We start from the raw sequence: 22,803 nt of genomic DNA on the forward strand, positions 1-22,803 counted from the left end.
CTCCCATGTTTATTATGGCACTATTTATAAGAGCCAAGTTATGGAAACAGCCTAAGTGTCTGGCAATGGATGAATGGATAAAGATGTGATATATATTAAATATATATAAAATATTATTCAAACCATGAGAAAGAAGAAAATCCTGCCATTTGTGACAACAGGATGGACCTACAGGGCATTATGCAAAGTGAGATAAGTCAGACAGAGAAAGGCAAATATTGTATGATATCACTTATATGTACAATCTAAAAAAGCTGAACTTGCAAAAACAGAGTAGAATGATGGTTACCAGAGTTTGGGGATAGGGGAATTGGGGATCTAGTGTTTAAGGGTGCAAACTTAGAACTAGTAAATAAGTCCTGGAGAGCTAATGTGTAGCTCGGTAATTATAGCACAGTAATTATAGTCCACATTATGTATTATAAACTTAAAAAGTTGCTAAGACTAGATCTTGATTGTTCTTACCACAAAAAAGAAATGATAATTATGTGATGTGATGGAGGTGTTAAACATTAAGGTGGTAATCGTATTGCTGTATATAAATGTATTGAGTCAACCTGTTGTTCACCTTAAACTTATACAGTGTTATGTGTTAATTAGAGCTCACTAAAATAAAAAGGGAAAATCCCATTAACTACAATTAAAAAACAATTCTCTGTAAATGAAACATAATGATTTCTGGGGAGTGGGGGGGACTGTAGTTTTGGCCAGGATGGGAGAAGGAGGTTGGATAACTAGAATATAATTTCTATCACTCTTATTTGGAGAAGGTCTCTCAGGTTAATACTTTATGATAAATTAAAAATTTTAAATATGAGTTATTTAAATATGAGTCCTTACTCAGTTTCTTCTTAGTGATAATCAAGCTGTTAAAGAGCAGACTATGTTTCAAGTAAGGACAAACTCAATTGTTTTCCTCAAAAATGCCCCTAGAAATAAATAATGAAAAAATATTCCTGTATTTAGTTTCTTTTGATATTCTAGATATCCTTCAGTTAGTGAGATGATGTAGATAAAATTATAATCTCAAATTATTTCTTTTTAACTTAGAATTGGAAATGCGATCAAACACAAACTACTGAGATACATATTTCACCTGCCCTCTGTGAGGCTTTTGTAGTAATCCAAATTGTAAACTATGGTTATAAACTACATGCCAGCACAAACAGATTGGCTCAGTAAATGAATGGCTCTGTCAATAGCTTCTCCTTCTCATTAAGCTGATGGACCTGTGCAGTACCCCTCAGTATAAAATGAAATTTTCCCTTTGCTCAAAAAGCAGGAAAAAAATGCCTCAGGTGCTAAAATAGAAGGGTTTTTTCCTTTCTTCTTCAGCCACTCTCTCTCTCCCCCAATTTATGATGGTGGGTTTTATTTGCTAAGTAGAGAATCTTTCATTTTAAATTATTAGCATGACTTTTATTGTTCATCTTTCTATTGTATAATGCAATTTTAATGCAAATATAAGATCATTTAACTTGTATGTGGAATCAGCAAAATTACAGAATTCACATTTTGTAGCTCGTATACCAGGATAGTGAAAACTACACAAAACTAACTCAACTTTTTAATTTCGCTTCTTGGATATGTGCACATCTATCAACCCTCTCTAGCTTTCTCTGATAAGTAAGAAAGGACAAAAAGGGAAATTAAATCTTTGGTGTCCTGTCTTTCCCTTTCCTCCTGTGTCTTCATTTTAGTATAAGTAGTTGGCCAATACAGGAAGTGACACAGGCGACAAAGAATATACTGTTCCTTGGATGCTAATGTTTCTTAGAATGCCCCTGCTTCTCTCTGCGTTTGAAGCAAGTTCTGATTTGAATGACAAGCATGTTCTCTCGGGCTTGTCAGTGCCTCTCTTTACTCACTGACAGATATAACACACTGATCTTATACTCACTTCAGACTCGCTGAATCTCACGCATTGTGAGTCCACTGGAACGCTGTACTCATGAGGCCCTGAGAATACTAATGAGAATAGAGGGGAAAGGAACAGTGGACACACATATTGTGCATATCTTCTCTGTTTACTTCTATGCTCCATTGTCCCTTTAGACTTTATTTACAAAACACAAGTTCAAAGATAAAATTATTAAACATTTCAAGATGGTGGGGCGCCTGGCCTGCTCAGTCAATGGAGCATGTGACTCTTGATTTTGGGGTTGTGAGTTTAAGTCTTAAAAATTTTTTTTTAAGGGCGCCTGAGTGGCTCAGTTGGTTAAGCGACTGCCTTCGGCTCAGGTCATGATCCCAGGGTCCTGGGATCGAGTCCCGCATCGGGCTCCCTGCTCAGCAGGGAGTCGGCTTCTCCCTCTGACCCTCCCCCCTCTCATGCTCTCTCTCTATCTCATTCTCTCTCAAATAAATAAATACAATCTTTAAAAAAAAAAAATTTTTTAAGATGGTGATGGGAGAGCATTAAATCAAGGTCAGGGCCTCTCTGAATGCAGGGACCTGTATAACTGCATTGTACCTGCACTGTTACCTGTATCAACCTCCCTGGCTGCACCCACCTTTCCTTTAATGTATGTATGGGAAAACTCTGTATATAGTAAACTTACCATCTTAAAATCTTTGAGGGAAGCATCAAGCTTACATATTTTCCTGGGTCCCTGGAACACCACTGCCCAAGGTATTAGTTTATTAAGAGCTCTTCAGTTGATCCTTAGCAAAAAGGCTGCATTTAAATTTAGCAAATCAAGGCTTTTTAACAAACAAGGTCAGAATAAATGGTCTCCACAAAAGCCAAAAGCTTTTGATTTTAAAAGAAAGTAATAATGCAACAGCGTATTTGGTAAGAGCTAAAACCGAATAGGAGCATTGCTATTTCAACAAAATAAATGAAATATGTAACTTAGAATTTTTCCAATTTTTAAAACTTTCTATAACTGTGTATAGACAAATATGCATTCACAGGTCCATGCAAGACATTATATACAGTTAAAAAATACACCTTTTGAGCCTTGCCTTGATTAGATATAACTTCCCTAGAGCTAAGCCATTAAAATGAGCAATGGGGGATCTGTAAGGTGAACCCATCCAACCATGGTACTTATTATTTATTTCAGTCAGTAGGGTTTCCTGTCATTCCATGGTAACATACTGCAATATGACAAGTGTTTGGCAAATACATATAGGTTTTTAGTTAAAAAGGGGACCAGAATGTGCTCGCTTCGGCAGCACATATACTAAAAAGGGGACCAGAATATTAGTATATGTTTATTACACTAGTGTATTTTTTTTTTAAGATTTTATTTATTTATTTGAGAGAGTGACTGAGATAGAGAGAGCATGAGAGGGGGGAGGGTCAGAGGGAGAAGCAGACCCCCCGCTGAGCAGGGAGCCCGATGCGGGACTCGATCCCGGGACTCCAGGATCATGACCTGAGCTGAAGGCAGTCGCTTAACCAACTGAGCCACCCAGGCGCCCTACACTAGTGTATGTTTATTAGAGTGTATTATTTTATAGGAAGTAATAATGGCTGAGAAATGCTCATTCATTCATCCACTAGTGGTTCAGACATATGAATTCTAGCTCATCTGGTCATTGATGTTTTCATAGAGATGAAATTTGAGTTAAGCCTGAAAGAATGGAAAGTGTTTCTTTGAAAGTGGAGAGTTTTATACTGGCTACATGCCCTTTGTCAGATGTGTGATTTGCAAAGATTTTCTCTGGCTTATCTTTTCATCTCTTGTCAATATCTTTCACAGAGCAAAATTTTCTAATTTTTTTTTGTCGTTGAACTATAATTAACATTCAATGTTATATTAGTTTCAGGTGTACAACATAGTGATCCAACAATTCTATACATTACATGGTAAGTCAGAGCTCACCATAAGTATAGTCACCGTCTGTCACCATACCATGTTATTACAATATTGACTATATTTCCTATGCTGTACTTTTCAACTCCATGACTTATTTATTTTATAACTGGAAATTGGTACCTCTTAATCCCCTTTTTCTATTTCACCCATCCCCCCAACCACCTCCCCTCTGGCAACTGCCAGTTGTTCTCTGTATTTAAGAGTCTGGGTTTGTTTGTTTTGTTTTTTAGATTCCACATATAGGTGAAATCATAGGGTATTTATCTTTCTTTCTGAATTATTTCACTTAGCATAATACTTTCTAGGTCCATCCATGTTGCCACAAATGGCAAGAGCTCATTCTTTTGTATGAGTAATATTCCATTATATATATGTGTGTGTATGTATATCCATTCTTTTTTTTTTTTTTTTTAAGATTTATTTATTTGACACAGAGAGAGAGACAGCTAGAGAGGAAACACAAGCAGGGCGAGTGGAAGAGGGAGAAGCAGGCTCCTGGCTGAGCAGGGAGCCTGATGCGGGGCTCGATCCCAGGACCCTGGGATCATGACCTGAGCTGAAGGCAGACGCTTAATGACTGAGCCACCCAGGCGCCCCTTTTCTTTATCCATTATATAGTATCTAGATTATTATCTATATTATTATACATATTATATATATAATCTTCTCAATCCACTCATTTATGGGTAGACACTTGGGTTGCTTCCATATGGTGGCTAGTATAAATAATGCTGCAATAAACATAGAAATGGATATATCTTTTTGTATTAGTGTTTTCATTTTCTTTGGGTAAATATCCAGTAGTGGTATTACTGGATTATATGGTACTTCTATTTTTAATTTTTTGAGGAACCTCCATATTGTTTTCCAGAGTGGCTGCACCACTTTATAGTCCTACCAACAGTGCACAAGTGTTCCCTTTCCTCCACATCTTTGCCAACACTTGTTATTTCTTGTTTTTTTGATACTAGCTATTCTGACAGGTGTGAGGTGATACCTTCATCGTGGTTTTGATTTTTATTTGCCTGATGATGAGTGATGCTGAGCATCTTTCTATGTGTCTGTTGGCCATCTGGATGTCTTCTTTGAAGAAACGTCTATTCATGTCCTCTTCCTATTTTTTTTAATTCGAAGCTGTCATTTTTATTATTTACATTCCCACTCAGGACGTTCACACTTGGTATTCCCTTTGGAATTCTATTCCCTTGATTTTTCTTTCTTTCTTTCTTTTTTTCTTTTTTGGTATTTTTTAAATTAATTTTTAAATTTTAATTCCAGTACAGTTAATATACAGTATTATATTAGTTTCAGGTGTACAATATAGTGACTCAGCAATTCCATACATTGCTCAATACTCATCATGAGTGTACTCTTTAATCCTCTTCACTTGTTTCACCCATCCCCCATACCTCCTGCCCTCTGGTAACCATCAGTTTGTTCTCTAGAGTTAGAGTCTGTTTCTTGGTTTCTGATTGTTTTGTTAGTGTTCAGTCATATGAGATTTTTATATTTTGTATGTTAATCCCTTATTGGATATTTGATTTGCAAATATCCACTCCCATTCACTGCTTTTTTGTTTTGCTAATGGTTTCCTTGCTATGCAAAGCTTTTTATTTTGGTGTAGTCCCAATAATTTATTTTTACTTTTGTTTCCCTTGCCTGAGGATACATATTCATAAATATTTTGATAAGGGTGATGTCCAAGAGATTACTGCCTATGTTTTCTTTTAGGAGTTTTATGGTTTCAGGTCTCCCATTTAGATCTTTAATCCATTTTGAGTTTATTTTTGTCTATAGTGTAAGAAAGTCGTCCAGGTTCATTCTTTTGCATCTGGCTATCCAGTTTTCCCTACACCATATGTTGAAGAGACTAGCTTTTTCCCATTGTATATTCTTGCCTCCTTTGTTGAAGATTAATTGACCATATAAGTGTGGGCTTATCTCTGGGATGTCTATCTGTTTCATTAGCCTGTCTTTTCATTCTCCTGCCAGTATCTTTCACAGAGAAAATTTTCTAACCTTGATCAAGTCTAATCTACCAATTTTTTTCTTTTATATATTGTGCTTTTGGCATTGTATCTAAGAACTCTTTTCTTAACTAAGGGTCACAAAGATTTTTTTTTCTGTTTTCTTCTAAAAGTTTTGTTGTTTTAAATTTTCTGTTTGGGTCTAAGATCCATTTTGAGTTAGTTTTTGTATGTGGGTCAAAGACAAGCCACAGAAAAATTTGCATGTCAATGTCCAATTGTTCTAGCACTATTTGTTGAAAAGACCATTCTTTCTCTACTGAATTGCCTTTGCACCTTTCCCAATAGTCAATTGACCATATATATTTTTTTTAAGATTGTATTTATTTATTTGTTAGAGAGAGAGCACAAGCAGGGGAAGTGGCAGAGGCAGAGGGAGAAGCAGGCTCCCCGCTGAGCAAGGAGCCTGATGTGGGATTCGATCCCAGGACCCTGGGATCAGGACCTGAGCCAAAGGTAGACGCTTAACCAACTGAGCCACCCAGGTGCCCCTCAATTGACCATATTTATATTGGTGTATTTCTGGACTCTTAATCTGTTCAATTGATCTGTGTGTCTGTTTTCACCAATACCCCACTCTCTTGATAAAGCTACTCTCTTGTAGCTTTATAATAAGTCTTAAAATCAGGTCATAGGAATCCTTAAACTTGGTTCTTTCTGTTCAGAAAAACAACCCAGTTTTTAAAATGGGCAAAAGCTTTGGTCAGACACTTTACCAAAGAAGATAGTGGATTGGAAATAAGCAAATGAAAAGGTGCTCAACATTTTTAGTTATTAGGGAAATGTAAATTAAATACTGCTAGACACCTATCAGTGACAGACCAAACAAACCCATCACTCCCCCCACATACACCTGAAAAAAAACACCTCACAATACCAAGTGTTGGTGAGAATGAGAATTGGAACTGTCCTACGTTACTGGTGGGAATGTGAAATGGTGCAGCCACTGTGGGAAAAGTTTGGCAGTTTCTTATAAAGTTAAATGTACACTTACCATGGGGCCTAGCAATCTCACTCCTAGGTATTTGCTCAAATGAAACACAGATATACGTCCACACAATAAAACCTGTATGCGAATGTTTAGAGTAACTTTATTCATAATCACCAAAAACTGGAATAAAAATGTCCCTCAACTGGGAAATGGATAAATAATGAAATGCTACCATGCAATAAAATGGAAGAAACTGCTAATACACACAGTAACATTAGATTAATCTCAAATACATTATGTGAAGTGAAGGAAGTCAGAATCAAAAGACTATATACGATGTAATTATATTTATGACATTTTTGAAAAAACAAAACTACGGAACTGAAGAACAGATCAGTATTGTGTGGGAGGAGGGCTGACTACAAGGGGTGACATAAGGAGATTCTGTGTGTGTTCATGTGCTTGTGTGTGTGTGTGTGTCGGGCGTGCAGGTTTGGAACTGTTCCGCATCTTGATAGTGGTGCTGGTTACGTGCCTGTGCATTAGTCAAAACTCATAGAACTGTACACCAAAAAGAGTGAATTTTACTGTATGTAAATTAAAAAGAAATTAAACTACATGTAGAGGCATAAAGTATTCCATTGCTGGAGGGGAAGAGGGAGAGGTAACAGTGAGGTGGAAGAAAAGTCTAGATAGTTAAATTGCTTGTAGATTTGTAAAGGGCCCTGAAGCCAAGTTCAGAAACTAGATTTACCTCTAAGTCAAGGCATCTGAATGTGAGAACAACAAATGAAAATGATGGTTAGATGGTTGACAGTGTGCACCATAGAACCCTAAGGAAGCAGGCAAAGAAATTGGTTAAGAACTTGAGAAGGGCTCCCCTAAGGGTAAAAATCTTATATATGAATAGGAATTTATAAATGGAAAATTCATTCATTTACTCCGTCTCAGTGAATCCTCATAAGAACCAGTGAGGTCAGAATTATTATTTGTGATTAATAGACCTAGAAATCAAGGCTGAGAAAAGTTATGAAGGGGGGATTTGCTGAAGTTTGTAACTCTCTAACTGTGAAGCTAAGACCTGAATCTTGGCCTTTTGATTCTTTCCTGTTCTCTTTATTCCCTCACATCATTTTATTCATTTCCTTCCTTGCATTTATCACAATCTGTAGATGGTCTGTGAATTTGTTTTCTTGCTTACTGTCTGTATCTTCCTCTGGACTCCAGGAGAGGATCCCTGACCCTCAGAACCCCTCACAGTGTTTGGCACATAATAGGTGCTCAAAAAATTCCTTGAGTGAATAACTATTGGAATTAGAAAGCAAAGATGGAGTCTGATTATGTCTGGTATTATCCTTTTAAATGTGTATGCCATCTGTAGTGATGGGAACAGATATGTGCTCATTCTTCCATTCTTTAACCCAGTAGTTCTCAAATCTGGCTGTACAACAGACTCACCTGCAGGTCTTTTTAATTATTTATTTATTGTTTTTATTTTTTATTTTTTTTTAAATATTTTATTTATTTATTTGAGAGAGAGAGAATGAGAGACAGAGAGCACGAGAGGGAAGAGGGCAGAGGGAGAAGCAGACCCCCTGCTGAGCAGGGAGCCCGATGTGGGACTCGATCCAGGGACTCCAGGATCATGACCTGAGCCGAAGGCAGTCGCTTAACCAACTGAGCCACCCAGGCGCCCTATTCATTGTTTTTAAAATTTTTTATCAAAGTGAGGTGATATTCTAAGATTTATAACATTAAGGATTCCCCAGCCCCACTGTTACTTTTCAGTTCCCATCACCAACACCATAGTTGGATTCTTCTTTGAGCACTGGTGTTTATCCTTCCTACCATGAAGCATACTTATAGCAACCTTTCTTCATTTATCAGTGTTAGGAATTATCTGCTGATTCCCACTATGGAAGAAGTAGATTTAGCTCTCTCACATTACTTCCACTCAAGAGTTTCCTTAACTCTATTCTTAAAATATTGTAGTACCTACACTATTATAATTTGGGGCTAAATCAATATTCAGTTCTTAGATTAGAAAGATTATGTAATTAATTTTTAAGGCTGAGTCACAGGCATACTATGATTACATTTTTTTTTTAAAGATTTTATTTATTTATTTGAGAGAGAGAATGAGAGACAGAGAGCACGAGAGGGAAGAGGGTCAGACAGAGAAGCAGACCCCCAGCCGAGCAGGGAGCCCGATGCGGGACTCAATCCCTGGACTCCAGGATCATGACCCGAGCAGAAGGCAGTCGCCCAACCAACTGAGCCACCCAGGCGCCCTATGATTACATTTTTAAAATGCAGAGTTTCTTAATATAATTTTTTCCCTGTAGGTAATAATTGCATCATCTTCCATTTGCTTCATTTCTTATATGCCTGCTCTTAAGTCATCTCCAAACTGTGTTATAATGCTAATACATCTCTCTGTGTAGTGAAATACGTTGAGAATTCATTGATCCCATTTTTTTTTTTTCTTGGAGATAATCAGTTCTGGAGACTTTCTTCTCCTGCCTCAGTTTGTATTGGTTGCTTTTTAGGCCTGTCATATGGTTGTAATCCTAGAAGTTTCTTTCACCATCATCTTGAGTATTCCCTTTTCCTTTCTCTGGTGTTGATCCAAGTCTTCATCTTTTTTTAAATTCCCCTTTTTGGTGGAAAACATCTTCAAGTACCTCCCTGAGAAAAAGATTCCATAGGAATAAAGCTTTTTGTAATCTTGCATGTCTGAGGACACCTTTATTTTATCTTAAACTAAATAAAATTTTTATTACCTTGATTTGAATCTCACTTTTTCATATAGCATATGTTTCAAATGAATTGTTTGGTAGAAAATAATTAACGATAACCTGTATATTTTCGTAAAAGTTTCATTTTCATTTCATTCCTGTCAGAATTATTACTCTTGGCTAATCATTTTCATATATAACCTTAAGTTGTTTTTAAGATTGCTTTATTTTATCTTAGACTCGATTGATTGGTTGGGTGTGTAGGGAATTCTAGATTGTAAATACTCTCCCTTTGGAGTTTAAAGATATTTCTCTATTTTCTTCTGGTTTACAGTATCATTATTGAAAAGCCCAGTTCTCTTCTCTGTTATAATGCCTAATCCTCTGTCTGCAGTCTGTTATTGTATCTGAAGTATTTAAGGGATTCTCTTTATCTCTGTTTTTCTGACATTTCAGGATTAAATGCCTTTCTGTGAGTCTTTTTTATTCATTTTGCAAGGCACTCATTAGATGGATTTCAATCTGGAAAAATACTCCTTTCGCTTCTGGGAAAATGTCTTTCTTTGATAATCCCCCCCCCCCCCCGCCCACCCAATCCACCTCTTCTTCTCTTTTTGGAACTCCTAGAGGCTGGATGGTCCATCTCCTGGATTGGGTTCTAGGTAGTTTGCCATGAACATCTTTGTGGTAGACATCTTTGCTGCAAGCATTTTGCCACAAACTTTTTTGCTGCATAACTAATTGGCCCTAAAGCAATTTTGCATAAAAGATAAAATAAAAATAAAAGAGGGACATTTAAAAAGGTCCTAGCAAAACATGAAAAAATTAATAAAATTATTAATTTCTTCATTCATTAAGAGAGGCATCAGTCTTTCAAATACTAAGATGCAATAAATATTTTTTAAGATTTTATTTAGTTATTTATTTGAGAGAAAGAGAGTGAGAGAGAACAAGTGAGCACGAGCAAGGGGAAGGGGCAGAGGGAGAGGGAGAAGCAGGCTCCTGGCCGAGCAGGGAGCTTGACGCGGGGCCGCATCCCAAGACTCCGGGATCATGACCTGAGGTGAAGGCAGATGCTCAACTGACTGAGCCACCCAGGCGCCCTAAGATGCAATATTTTTAACTGAGCTTTGTATTGCGTTGTGAAAGCCCTCTACACTGTTGTTTATTCTTGGCATATTGTCACATGCTCCTTGATAGATATTCTAAAGTTCAATGGGAAATGTGGAAGAGATGCTAATGCTGTAATGCATTTCTGAGCTTTGTTATCATTGTAACTGATATGTTACCATTTTCTAGGACAGCATGTAATCTGGCTTTACACTCTATTATTTCACACTTCCAGCAAATTTTATCACCGTATTTTCTATCAAGTCGATAAACATAGTTGTTATCATCCACTATTTTAAGACCACCACGTCTACTGTATAGACCATTATGAGGGCTGGCTAAGATTTATAGAATATAAAAATGGGAACTTTGTCACTGGAGAATTGAAACCAAACTGTCAGCCAGTTATTTTATCTTTTATGGCAAAATTGCCTTACAGCTAATCAGTTATGTGAGAAAATGCTTGCAGCAATGATGACTTACAGCAAAGATGCTTATGATGAAAATACCGGACACAGCTGGATTGATCCTAGATTTTCTTTTCTCTCATGTTTTTCAACTGTTTGTCTTTTTGTTCTTTTTTCGGAGACTTCACAACTTCATTTTATCATCTTTTTTTGAACTTTAAAATTTCTTATTTTTTAATTTCCAAAGATCATTTTTTTCCTTTGAAAATTTCTTTAAAAAAAGACCATCTGTTTTCAATCATGGATCTTTTCTTTGTTTAAGACTATCACTAACAGTTCTCAGATTTTTTTTTTTTTCTGCTGTGGTTACATTCAGTACCCCCCCACCCCGATTTTGTTTGTTTTGTTGTCTGATTTTCATGACTGTGGGTTTCCTCAAAAAGCCTGGTGATCCCCAGATGTCTATTCATATTAAGAGTGAGAGAAGTTGCCTACCTAGCTGGAACTTGTGGATTGGCAGACCTCATTTTGATGTGACTAGGCAGGTGATCACACTGTTGAAAACCACCTCCCAGTATCCATAAAAGTATTTTTCCTTAGGCAAGTCAGTTTCCTTTGAAAGGAATCCTCTGATATCCTGTCTGCTGGATACAAATCTGGAAAGTGCCATTATAGGAGCCAAGTGGGAGAGGAACTTTCATAGTTCAGTATGCAGATTTTCACTTACTCCCTTAACCCCAATGTGCAGTAAGTCACCTCACCCTTATACTCAGCTAGCTATCTCTATGTCTTCAAGGCCAGGGCTTCTCCAGTTCACCCTCACCAGGGAGTATATCTTATTGTTTCTGGATTAGGTTAGGGCAGTATGTTACTCAGCTGTTTGGTTGGGAAGTGATGTGAAGGTTTACTGACTCCTGATATAGATTATCAACCAATTCTGTTGTTTTCAGCCTTTCTTCTCACTAATGCCTTCAGAGATCCCTGGGCCTTGGATTCCTGCTGATCTGGATCTGTATTTATGTTGTGACAAGGAGTTTGGGGAAGGAGCAGAGATAAGTGCCTGTATTTAATCCACCATGTTGACCAGATTCACTGTTCTCATTCCAAACAGATTTTCTCAACTCTTCCCAGACATTTCAAGTTGGAATCTTTGGAGGGTAAATTGAGGAGTATGTATTTTTGAAAATGTTCTCAGGTACTTCTGATGAAGCTAGTGTACTAATCCACATTTGGAAGTCATGACTCCAGCGCTAACCCTCTGGTACACATTTGACAATTACCTTTGAAGTCCCAGTGAACTAGGAAGAAGGGAATGAGGAAAAGGATAGGTAAATTCTGAGAAAAGGATGACATAAAAAGGGACAGGCCTTGAGTGATCCAGGGGCATTTTGGGGAGGACATATCTTGATTGGGGATGTTGATAGTCATATTTCTCAATGGTGAGCAGGGCAGGGAAGCAGGGGAAGCAGTATCAGAGTGCTAGAGGACAGCCAGTCTTTTGCTAGGAGGGAGGGTTGTGAGATGGCATTAATGGATTTGAGACTAGTTTGAAGACAGAATAGAGATTTTCCTCCTCCAACTCTATTTCACCTTCTTTTCTCCCCTCCTTTATTTTCCTTGCACACATTTGTAAAATAAAGGAAGCCATGAAGTGAATTATGAGAAACTATTAAACAGGGAAATGGGAGAGGAGGGTGTAAGTGGTGGAGAGACAGGATAAGGAAAGAACTTTTAAAATAATTTTTAAAAAAGATTTTATGTATTTGTTTGTTCATTTATTTAGAGTGGGGGAGGGAAGAACAAAAGGGAGAGGGAGAGAATCTCAAGCAGACTCCCCACTGAGCATGGAGCCTCACAGAGGGCTCCATCCCATGACCCTGAGATTATGACCTGAGCTGAAGTCAAGAGCCAGTCACTTAACTGACTGAGCCACCCAGGCGCCCCTAAAATAATTTTTAATTAATTGCTGAAGGTTTGACATCCACGTTATTATATTCATTTGTCCAGGTAAGTAATGTTATTAGAACAGACAAAAATTGGTATTTGGTAAAATGGAATCTATACTAAGGACTTTTTTATCTATAGCTAGGCAGTGCTGTGGCATTTTAAAAGTCTTGGTAGTACTTGGTATAGATGTAATGACAGAAGAGTCTCTTAAATCCTATGCTAACAACTTCAACTAAGATACATATCCCTCCAGGCCCTGTGGGGGTGTCTAGTATTTTATAAAGCCTATGGATCACATAGACAGGAAATTATTTTCCTTTATTATTCCATACTTTCCCTACTTTACAAGATGTAAGAAAAGTTGCATAGTATTTTTGAAATCAGATGAAATCAAGTGTTTATTAAATTTGTTGCAATGCAAAGTGATAATTAAAACAGATGGGAAATTTAAACTGGATTTGCTGTAATTGCTTTTTTCAGCTTCAAAAATGCAGTATAGGTTTTTGCCATATTCATTTACTTCAAGTACATTCACTCAAAATTGCATTTCTTAGTACAATGCTTGGCATATGGCAAGCAGTTTTTAAGTTTCTTGAGTGAATAGGTGAGAGCCAAGAAAATTGTTGAGGAACTGGAAAGATTCTTACTGTTTTCAGAGATTTGAGTTCCTTATAAACATATAAACAGGCACACACACAATGTATATCAAACCGTTCTAATTCACCATTAGACTTTTATTTGAAACTACTTTCTCCAAATATGTAATAACTAATTTACCAAACACATCTTTCTAGATTTAGATTCCCTTTATATAAAGATAGAGAAATCCTCAGGGTCTTGGAAAAGATATGCCTCGGCGGAGCAATCCCCAAAGCTGTTATTTTGGCTTTACCTAACTATTTAATGCACAGACATTCATGAATTTCATTTATATTGACATGATATATATCACAACACTTAATATTCACATAAAATTAATTTCCATTTTAAGAGGTTTATTCACGTATGCTTAGTTTGTGCAGTTAGCAGTCACTACAAAATACATACCAAACATTAACCTTGTTATCATTTCTGATTCTATTAAAATGTATTTGTAATTCAGCAATTAGGTATCATCTGAGATCATTTTTGAGAACAAATTAAAAGCTAAAATATAACAACTTTCCTTAGCTTCCTAGTCTCAATATTTTGGCCGTAAGTATACGGGAAGATAGAATTAAAAACAAAATCTTCTCCCAACCCAGAAATCCTCTCCACAAAGGTAATGAAGGAATAAAACACAGCATTAAACCAGAATGTGATGTGCATTATAGGCAATTAGGAAAGAGATTGTAAAGACAGAAAGAAATTTCACTCCTTTGTATACCCAAGCAAATACAACCCATTACCTAAGTTTTCAAGATAAACAATAACCAGTTCTCAAATAAGAGGCCTTGACAATATCATTTGCATGCATAATTCATCTTAATTTTATTTTGTAATTGGGGTGACCATCTGTGTTAACTAATCAGCTTTATCCAGAGGAAAAACAACCTTCTCATATCTTTATGACAGAAGGTAGTTTAGCAAGTTGGAGTGATTTGCCCACTGAAGTTAGAATCTGTTTCCCATGGAAAGTTATTTCCCTTTGCTTTTTATGGCAGTATAATTGACATAATATTATATTGGTTTCAGGTTTACAACATGATTCGATATTTGTATATATTGCAAAAGGATCACATGATAAGTACAGTTCACATCTGAAACTGTACATAGTTATATGAGTTTGTCTTTTTTTTTTACTTGTGATGAGGACTCGTAAGATTTTCTACCTTAGCAACTTTCAAATATGCAATATAGTATTACTACTATAATCACCATGATGTATGTTACATCCCCATGGCATATTTATTTTATAACTGGAAGTTTGTGCCTTTTGATCCCCTTCATCCATTTCAGTTCTACCCCCAATCATCAATCTATGAGCTTTTTTTTTTTTTTTAAGATTCCACATAAAGTAAGATCATTGGGTATTTGTCTTTCTCTGCCTGACTTATTTCACTTAGCACAATGTCATCAAGGTCCATCCTCAAGGTTGCAAGTGACAAGATTTCATTCTTTTTTTCTGGCTGAATCGTATCTCATTGGGTATATGTGTATCTATCTATATAGATATTTATAATTATATATCACATTTTCTTTATCCATTTCTGGGGGCTGGTATGTCTCTTGATGTTCACATTTCAGAGTGGTATCTTGATATCTCCCAAGTCTTTAAAGACATTCCTGGAATGTAAAGCTGACAAAACATTACCGGACAGAGACCTAACTAGTTTTAAAGAGGATGTATATACAATTCAAAGAAATAAGAATGTATTCAACAATTACAGGTTTTCTAAGACATGTTCAGAGAGAGGGGAATCTCTTCTCACATCTTTAAGAGGAAGAATTAAGCCTCTTACTTAAATTTTTTTTTTTGTCTTTACAGCATGTTTTGCTTTCTTTTGACTTTGAAACAGCGGACAAGAAATGTCCAATTTAAGATTTGTTTATGTGTAGAGCTGTTCACTACGGTTAAACAACTAACACTGTCGAAAAAAAATATTCACCATTCCTCTTTGGCTTCCACGTAATTCAAAAGTTTTAGAGGGGGAGGGTGGAGATGGGGTTGACATTAATTTGCCCCAAGCAAAGAATGTGGTTCAACCAATGTACAGGATACAATGCCTTAAAAAGTCGGCTACAGGAACACACCCTCGAATAGTGACTAATAAAACCTATCATACTGTTACAGATCACCTAGTTATCTTTGTTTAGCTCACATTACTCATTTTCCACTAAGTTCTTTTGGGGAAGGACGCTTCCGAAACAATCCTCACTGGAAGAGCAAACCAATTTGGGTTCTTCGCGCATTCTAGACTCTGGAAGAGGTAAGGGCTTACTATTACAGGGGACCACTCTCAGGACCTGCTGTACGCTTAACAGCATCCATCCCAATTCCAGCACTGAGTGTCTAACCCTCTTTTTTAAAAGACAGGCTCAGGCACTGGGAATTACAGGAATGAGAAAGACACAGTTCCTGCCTTAGCCGAAAACCATTCTAAAAGCATCAATGTTATAGTTGATGCAACTAAAATGTACAAGAAAAGGTGAATGATTCTGAGGGTGAAAAGTGCGTATTCAGGGGTGCGGGGTCGCGGCCCCAGAGCGGCTTCCGTTCCTCGAGATTTCAGCACCCGGATCGCCCAGCACCCCGCGGGCACACTTAACATTTTAATCACGACTCCGCCCCCACCCTCCGAATTCCTTTCCGGCTGCCGACCGGCCGGGTAGTCCCTTCCAGACGGCCCCAGCTTATCACCCCCGGCCCGGCCACTTCCCGGTCGCGGCCAGGCGAGCCTCCCAAAGTTTCCTGTGACGCCGCCGTCCGCCTCCGGCCCCATCCCGCCCTCACTCCCACCCCCGCAGCCCCGGACGCCGGGTAGAGAGGAGCGGGGTCAGAGAGACCAGGAGAGCAGTACGAACAGGAGGACTTCGAGACCCTACCCGAGCTGGGTAGCGGACCCAGAGGGCGGGAGCCACAGGTCCACGCCTCCTTTCGCCGCGCCCGCAGCCCCGGGTCCGCGCGCGCCCACTTGGCCTGGAGCCCGAATCCCACCCCCCCGGGTCCAGAGCCAATCGGCCGCGCCCCGCCTCCTGGGAGGTGGGGGAGGAGGGGGTTGGGGGCCGGGCGGCAGCTCCCGCCTCTAGCTCGTGCCCATTGGCTGGGGCCTCGAGGGTGCCCGAAGACCGGAGTGCAGTTTGATTGGCCGCAGAGGCTCGTGACAGCGGCGCCCATTGGCTGTGGCAGCCCCCGTGACGCGGGGTGGCGACTGGCTCCCGGGTCTGAGGGGCTCCTGCTTGTCAGGTTCTAGGTAGGTGAGTTTCGCGCCGCCGGCGGCTGGCGCTGTTGCCCGGGGCAACGCCGAGGGAGGGGGGAAGAGGAGGGCAGGCAAGCGGAGAACGGGGGCAACACTCCCTGCCCGCAGGGGGGCGCCTGGGACTCAGCCCTGGCTGCGGCGGCTGCGCCGACGGCTCTTCCTCCGCCCTCGGCCACCCCCACTCCCGCCGCAGGCTGCAGGGTCTCCCGCCCGTCCTCCACCCGCGGCAGAGCATTCCTGGTTGGGGCTCGGGCCGGGCTGCAGACCCGGCCCGGCGAGGCAGGCCCCTCCCACCAACCCGGGACTGGAGGCTGAGGGGGCGGGTGCCGGCGCGAAAGGGTTGAGGCGGGCGCGGCGGCCCCGCCCCGTCGCCGGGTCGGTGGGCTGCGGGGCGTGGGGCGGGGCAAGCGGTGCTGTTGGGCACCACCCATCACGCCCGTACACCCTTGTCTTCTAGCGCTCCTCTCCTGGCGCAGCCCTTCAGCTGGGGCGGCCACCCCCAACCCCTAGGTGTTCCCTCAATCCCATCCTACCTCTCGGGCCCTGAAGTCCCCCTTGACCCGCGCAGCCCGTCCCCAGACCATCTCCCATGCATCAGCCTCCCGACCTCCCGCTTTTATCCCCCACCTTCGATCTCTGCTCCTGTCTTGGCCAGAGGTGACCCCCAAGACGTTGTCAAGAGAAAAACTGTTAAGTGAAGCTCATGCAACCGGGGCAGTTACTGCTCTGTACTCTCTTGGCCATTTAGGGTTGAGGAGGTGTTTCGAGGCACCTCTGGGTTAGTTTTCTGCCTCAGAGTCTTCTCGGTATCAACTTTCTGAAACGATAATTGTGTTGGTGTTGCTAGAGCCGGGCCGGGTACGTTGTGCACAAATTAACTGTGAAGTTGTCGTTTTTTACTTTGTACATTTGTGATCTTGATTTCTAGTGCAGTGCAGTCCCAAATCTAATAATTTATTAAGGCTGTTAGTCTTTCATTTTCGTTCGCCGTAATGGTTAAAAAAAAAAAAAAAAAGCTGCATACATTCATAGTGGTCTGTCACTTTGACATTAACTGCTCTAAAGGTGCAGTCGTACCATTTTCCTCTTTCTCCAGGAATTCTAAGTTAATAAAAGAATTTCCCCAGTGGAGCCACTATGTATAAAAGTGTTACGGAAAAACCAGTAAAATACCAAAACTATTTTAGTGATAAAAGACTAGAAAACACTTTTTAACCAATGGAATGGGAATAGAATTAAAAAAAAACCTTGCAAAATGTAATTATTTCAAGAGTGTAGTGTTGTAGTCTTGGTATACCTGTGTAGTCTCTAGAAAGAAATATTCAAGAACCACACATTTGTCAGAATGCAAAGGAAGGCTGAATGTAATCTTTTGTAATCCAGGAATCTTTTTTGCTAGTACTCTTGAACCAAGGGAACTATACTTCCAAAGGTACTGAGACCATATTAAGAGAGTATATAGGCATACTTGGAAACCTTTTACCTGCCTTTTTTTTTTTTTTTTTTCTTTTTTCCCCTGAATGGCCTTTGGTCAAGATCTGTTTCTCTTCTGCACTGATGGTAGGCAGCATTAAATATGTAACAGGTAAAATTATTTAGGGTCCAGTTAATGCAGCTTCTGCACTACTTTAAAGGTTGATGTCAGTAGTTTGGAAGTAAGAATTCACACTTTTGGTAGACAGATCACTTTCATTTCATCTTCAACTATTACATAGTTATAACTCTGGTCTGTGAACTTTCAAGCTGCCATTTTATTTTCTCCTTTATTTTACTATGTATGAAAATTTTCAAACAATGAAGTAAGGTTGAATTGTACAGTAACTACCCAACCGTCTACACAGCAATAACATTTCCCGGATAGCTGTTACAGATAGTAAATATAAAGGAAAAGGGGAACTGAAATGATCAAGTTTGAAAACCAGCATAAATGTATAACATACCAAAATATCGTAAGAGCTTAATTTCTATTTGCAGATGGAAATAGTGTTTATAAAAACTATAGTAATTTAATTTCCATGAGACTTACAAAGCAATCTTGTGAGTGAGTAGGAAGTCATGTTTGTACATCAAGGCCCAGATGAGTAAGTTGCATTTTGGTAATAAGAAAAAAAAGAAATCAAATGAACTTGTTATACAAATAAAAGCTTGTTTTAAAATTGGACTCCTGTATTAGTAGATGATAGTTTTATACTTGATCTTTGAATGAGCATCTTCTTTTGAAGACAGGTCTAAAGGACTGTCTTTTTCGATTATTCAGTGTTTCAATTATTAGTATTTATCGATTATTCAGTGTTTCAGTAACAAACAATAAGTTGGATCAATCTTATGCATGTTGTTTTGGAATAAGTATATTTTTGTAATGGAAAAAAGAAAGCCTATAAATGGGAAGTTTTAGTAGAACTATTTCATGGAAAATGAAGTAATTATCTAGAAACATTTAACTCAGTATTTTGATAGGACTCAAAACTATCTTGGGTGTTGTTTCATGGTGTTGCTAAAAGAATGTTTTAACAGAGAACTTTAGTTTATAATAAAAGAATAATAAATGGGTATAAGTTCACGTATGTGTATATTTGTAATTTTTCCATACTTAGGAAATTTCTGCATTCTTCTGTAAGTATTTGAATCCTGCTTTTCAGTTTTAGTATACCCTAAATTTGTTTTTCATTCTTAGCTCATTTATATAACTAATTTCTTAAATATTGAAATTAGGAACTATGTCTCAGAATTTATAGATCTTAGATTGCCTTGATATTATTTCTCCATGTCTCATTTGACTTTGGCATGCTTATGTATGGTTTATTTACCACACCACCTGAGAGATTAAAAAGAACAAGCAGGACATAGTTTTAGAACTTCAAAAAGAATAAAATGTTTAAATATTTTTTAATTGAAGGTCCGGTTTTTTTTTTACCTGCCTCCCTCCCTCTTTTCTTCTTTCTTTACTATTTTTATCTTTTTTATAAAAGTTAAATAAGCTGAATAGACTATAGAGAAGATGAGGTGCCTAGCTGGCTCAGTCAGTAGAGCATGGGACTCTTGATCTCAGGGCCGTGAGTTCAAGCCCCACGTTGGGTGTAGAGCTTATATTAAAACAATAACAACAACAACAACAACAAAAGAGTATAGAGAAGAAAAGTCACCAATAATTCCATGATAGTTAATACTTTGGAAAATTACTGAAACTTTTGTTTCTTCTGTAACACTCTACTGATCATAGCAGTACTATGGTCTTTATTGCAGTATATCTGCACCTGCACCTAAACTTGCAGTTCCTGAACTTGAAACTTGGTTACTGTAATTTAGAAGAGGGCTCCAAGATCTGGAAGAAAAATGGAAAAGAATAAATAGAGGACAGATTAGAGTCAGAACAAAAGAAATCTGACAAGTAATTTCCCACTTCTTACTATTATAAGTATAAATATAATCCTAGTTACCCATGTGAAACTGCTGTATGGCTGACAAAATATGGGACCTCTCAAGTTTTTTCTTTGTGTTCAAAATATCTAGGTCAGATGAAGTTTACTTAGTGCCTTTCTACAAAAATTTTTAGATTTCTCCATTTTGGGGGATATTAGATAATTAGTTTTATAAAATTAAATGTCATGGATGACTTGGAATTATTTCTTAAATATTTATATATACTTATCAAACAATGACTAATATTTAGTCTATATATCATCACTTCCTATAAGCTTGATATCATTTCCTCCTTTTGAAGGTTTTAATTAAAATGCTAAAATTTTTAATATAGGTGTTTTTTGCCAGGTTGCAGGGTGTAGTGAAAGAAGATTCATTTCTTTTGGAGCTAAGCTAATTGGGTTTCAGTCACAAACCAGAATTTTCTTCTGTGGGATCTTGGGCAAGTTAATGTAATCTCTTTAAGTCATAGTTTCCTCATCTGTAAAATGAGGATAATAAGATTGCCTCACAAGGTTGTCACGAAGAAGAATGACACAATCTAGCTAAAATGTCTGAATTTAGGAAGTCCTCAACTTTCATATTCAGTTCCCTACGTGGCAGCTTTAATTTTATCTCTTCTAGTATTTCTGTGTTTATTCTACCATCCTAAAAGTCCCCAAATTTTAGACTTCGGATATTCAGTAATGTACATTAAGTAAATCAAATGACATTTGTATTTGTACAAAGGAAATAATTAGTGTTATCTCCTACTAGCTGTTCTTTTATAGTTCTTCAATTGCCGCGTCTCAGTAGGGATAATTGGAAATTCACTTTAAATGCTTTTTACCTCAAAATATGTCTAGTTTGTCTGAATTCCAGAATTATTTTTCTTCCACCTTAGATTATCATCTGTTGGTGGATGGTTTCCCAAAATTCCTTTCATTTTAACCACAAATATTTGCTTAAAAGTGGTACAGAAAAGCTAAATGTTACTTTATTAAATCTCCAGTATTCCTCCCTTCCTTAAACCGCATTTACTTAACCTATTTAAAACTTAAAGTTTATTTTCAGGGGTAATAGTACTTAAACTCTTATGTGAATCTTTTCCTGCTACTACTAATATGTATGATTATTCTTTAGGGACCATTATTTTATAAATATCCCCATTTCAAAATGTGTGTTGTATAAGTGTAGGATTCTAATTCCTAAAAAGCACTCACTTATAATTTAAATGCACAGACCAGGGTATCATGAAACAAGCACTGAGCTGTATAAAGAGTTAGGAGTTGGACCACATAGTTTTTATGTCTTATCTGGCAATAAAACAAAATTTTGTATCTATTTCAATTTTTTTCTGACTCAAGTACAAGATATTTACATGTGTGACATATTCTAATGTGCAGTTTCCTAGCATGCTATGTGTAATTCCATCTCACCCAATCCCCACGCAAGAAAGCGTATCAGAATGCAAATGACTAAGAGTGACATCATTATGGGGATAAATTTGAATCTATTCTGATGTCTCAGGGAAAGCAAGTCATTTAAAAATGTGTATAACTATTATTAGTAGTTGATAATCCTTGAGACACACCTTATAGTACTAGCGTTGAGACCCACGTTACTCCTACATTTTCCTGAAACGAAGGCCTCTTCACTTGTCCATCTTGTAATGCTACAGAAGAAAAGATTCCTGTATTAATTTTATGTAACTGATAATGAAGAGTCTTACATTTAAAAATCAGAGTAACTGATAATGAACATTTAAAAATATGTGAGCAATAACTCCATGGTCTTTATTGTAAATAAAATAATATGAATTGTTCTAGAAATATTGAAGTTTTCCAGTATAAATTATTTTACTTGCAGAAAAAGTATTTCTGTAGTGGGACAAATGGTTTTATTTATTTTTTTAAAAGATTTTATTTATTTATTTATTTGACAGAGCAAGAGAGGGAGAGAGAGACAGAACAAGTAGGGGGAGCAGCAGAGGGAGAGGGAGAAGCAGACATCCTGCTGAGCAGGGAGCCCAACAGGAGTCTCAATCCCAGGACTCTGAGATCATGACCTGAGTAAAAGGCAGATGCTTAACCTACTGAGCTACCCAGGCACCGCAGGACAAATGGTTTTAGGAGAAGGGGAAGCCCTTAATGCTAGAATATTTATATTCTCGGTGTTTAGTGTATAAAAATACTCTTTACAGTGGTTCATTCAGAAAAGTATCTTTGAAATTACATTGCTGTGCTTTTAAATAAACATCCTGGATGGATGTTTTATATATAATATACAGATAGAGGTGAAAACTTAGGAAACCTATGCTTATTGAACCCTCAACATTAACAAGTGGTATTTTCTCCAAAGCTCTGTGGATCTATGATACAACTATCTCCATAAAATACAGTCAAATTTAATTAAAATTTTTAAGTGATCCCTTCAGACCCTTAACAGTTCTATTAAATAATTTTTTTGCTTCTAAAATGAAGTCTGGATAATTTTGCATTACATCATTAGTATATAT

At 38.0% G+C, this 22,803-nt stretch overlaps 1 protein-coding gene across 5 annotated transcripts in view; it reads left to right on the plus strand.

Annotated features, from left to right (window-relative positions):
* The first annotated feature begins 16,786 nt into the window (after positions 1 to 16,786).
* Positions 16,787 to 22,803, plus strand: part of FER (FER tyrosine kinase) — a 412,363-nt gene continuing 406,346 nt past the window's right edge. For 2 of the 5 annotated variants that reach the window (XM_035015022.1, XM_035015025.1), the window contains exon 1: positions 16,787 to 16,880. The gene's annotated coding sequence lies outside the window, so the exon portion shown is untranslated. The remainder of the gene's footprint in view (positions 16,881 to 22,803) is intronic. The other 3 variants (XM_035015019.1, XR_004681050.1, XM_035015020.1) reach the window with 3 other exon arrangements.

Source organism: Mirounga leonina, unplaced genomic scaffold, assembly GCF_011800145.1.
Source record: "Mirounga leonina isolate KUSES-001 unplaced genomic scaffold, KU_Mleo_1.0 Mir_168, whole genome shotgun sequence".
NCBI lineage: Eukaryota > Metazoa > Chordata > Mammalia > Carnivora > Phocidae > Mirounga > Mirounga leonina.